The 2500-nt window shown below is 50.2% G+C and overlaps 1 protein-coding gene across 1 annotated transcript in view; it reads right to left on the bottom strand.

The window, feature by feature from the left end:
- The window catches only part of LOC130387265 (discoidin domain-containing receptor 2-like), a 22851-nt gene that overhangs the window by 19617 nt on the left and 734 nt on the right, over window positions 1-2500 (bottom strand). The gene's annotated exons all lie outside the window — the stretch shown is intronic.

Below are 2500 nucleotides of genomic sequence, written 5' to 3'. Positions count from 1 at the left end.
GCTACCTCCATCTACCTGAAGCTACCTCCATCTACCTGAAGCTACCTCCATCTACCTGCTGCTCCCTGCAGCTACCTCCATCTACCTGAAGCTACCTCCATCTACCTGCAGCTACCTCCATCTACCTGCAGCTACCTCCATCTACCTCCATCTACCTGAAGCTACCTCCATCTACCTGAAGCTACCTCCATCTACCTGAAGCTACCTGAAGCTACCTCCATCTACCTGAAGCTACCTGAAGCTACCTCCATCTACCTGCAGCTACCTCCATCTACCTGAAGCTACCTGAAGCTACCTCCATCTACCTGAAGCTACCTCCATCTACCTGAAGCTACCTGCAGCTACCTCCATCTACCTGAAGCTACCTGAAGCTACCTCCATCTACCTGAAGCTACCTCCATCTACCTGAAGTTACCTGAAGCTACCTCCATCTACCTGCAGCTACCTCCATCTACCTGCAGCTACCTCCATCTACCTGAAGCTACCTAAAGCTACCTGAAGCTACCTGAAGCTACCTGCTGCTCCCTGCAGCTACCTCCATCTACCTGAAGCTACCTCTGTCTACCTGAAGCTACCTGAGGCTACCTCCATCTACCTGCAGCTACATCCATCTACCTGAAGCTCCCTGCACCTTCCTCCATCTACCTGCAGCTACCTCCATCTACCTGAAGCTACCTCCGTCTACCTGAAGCTCCCTGCAGCTACCTCCATCTACCTGAAGCTACCTCCATCTACCTGAAGCTACCTCCATCTACCTGAAGCTACCTGCAGCTACCTCCATCTACCTGAAGCTACCTGAAGCTACCTCCATCTACCTGAAGCTACCTGAAGCTACCTCCATCTACCTGCTGCTCCCTGCAGCTATCTCCATCTACCTGAAGCTACCTGAAGCTACCTCCATCTACCTGAAGCTACCTGAAGCTACCTCCATCTACCTGAAGCTACCTCCATCTGCCTGAAGCTACCCCCATCTACCTGAAGCTACCTGAAGCTACCTCCATCTACCTGAAGCTACCTCCATCTACCTGAAGCTACCTCCATCTACCTGAAGCTACCTCCATCTACCTGAAGCTACCCCCATCTACCTGAAGCTACCTGAAGCTACCTGAAGCTACCTACATCTACCTGAAGCTACCTCCATCTACCTGAAGCTACCGTCAGCTACCTGAAGCTACCATCAGCTAACTGAAGCTACCGTCAGCTACCATCAGCTACAATCAGCTACCTGCAGATACCTGAAGCTACCTGCTGCTACCATCAGCTACCGTCAGCTACCTGAAGCTACCATCAGCTAACTGAAGCTACCTGCAGATACCTGAAGCTACCTGCTGCTACCATCAGCTACCACCAGCTACCTGCTGCTACCTGCAGATACCTGCAGATACCTGCAGATACCTGAAGCTACCTGCTGCTACCACCAGCTACCACCAGCTACCTGCAGATACCTGAAGCTACCACCAGCTACCTGCTCCTTAATGACGTGGCTCTAACTTGCTCTATTCTTGCGCAGACTGTTAGTACCGGTTTGAGTTATAGCACAGATTAATAACGTTGAAGCTGTTTCTCAACTCGTGCATTACATGGTACACACATCAGACACACACACACAGACACAGACACAGACACACACACACACACACACACACACACACACACACACACACACACACACACACACACACACACACACACTGTGATGAACCTACATTCATACTTTGTTTCTACATTGTTTTGTTTTGTTTTGACATGATTCTGTATTTTATTTGTGGTCATAAGGACATCTAATTTGTTTTTGTCAATCATCAGATCAGCATGCGTGGTTAGCGTTAGTGATTGGTGATTGGCCCATTCCTGATTACACGCGTTATATATAATAATTATAATTACGGACAGAGGGGGCTTGACTCTATCCGCGCCCGTGGATGCGCTTTCGTTCGGACGTCTCTTCTCTCCCTACGCTCTCGTGGACGCCTTGGTTTTAGTATCGTTTGGACGCTCTTCACCTCCTCCCTCGTGATGCCCTATCGTCTGGACGCTCTCCGACGCTCCGTGGTCACGATGGACATTGTGTTTAGGGAAGAGGGGGAAGATGGCGTAACTTTGTGATCATAACATGTCTTGATCCTGAAGTTGAAGATAAATACTCGAAACACATCCATGACTCTCTGTCTGCAACACACACACACACACACACACACACACACACACACACACACACACACACACACACACACACACACACACACACACACACACTGTGTTGCTATGTGTACTATTGAGTCTAAAATGTTCGGACCTCCCCCCCTCCAACAGAGGCCTCAGTGTGTTAGAGCCAGACCAGCAGAACCAGACAGGAGGGCCCCACACCCTGCCCCCCCCGTCCTCCTTACACACACACACACACACCACACACACACACACCACACACACACACACACACACACACACACACACACACACACACACACACACACACACACACACACACACACACACACAC

Source organism: Gadus chalcogrammus, chromosome 8 (assembly GCF_026213295.1).
Source record: "Gadus chalcogrammus isolate NIFS_2021 chromosome 8, NIFS_Gcha_1.0, whole genome shotgun sequence".
NCBI lineage: Eukaryota > Metazoa > Chordata > Actinopteri > Gadiformes > Gadidae > Gadus > Gadus chalcogrammus.
Note: the sequence above shows the minus strand (reverse complement) of the source record. Positions and strands in the feature narration are given on the sequence as shown.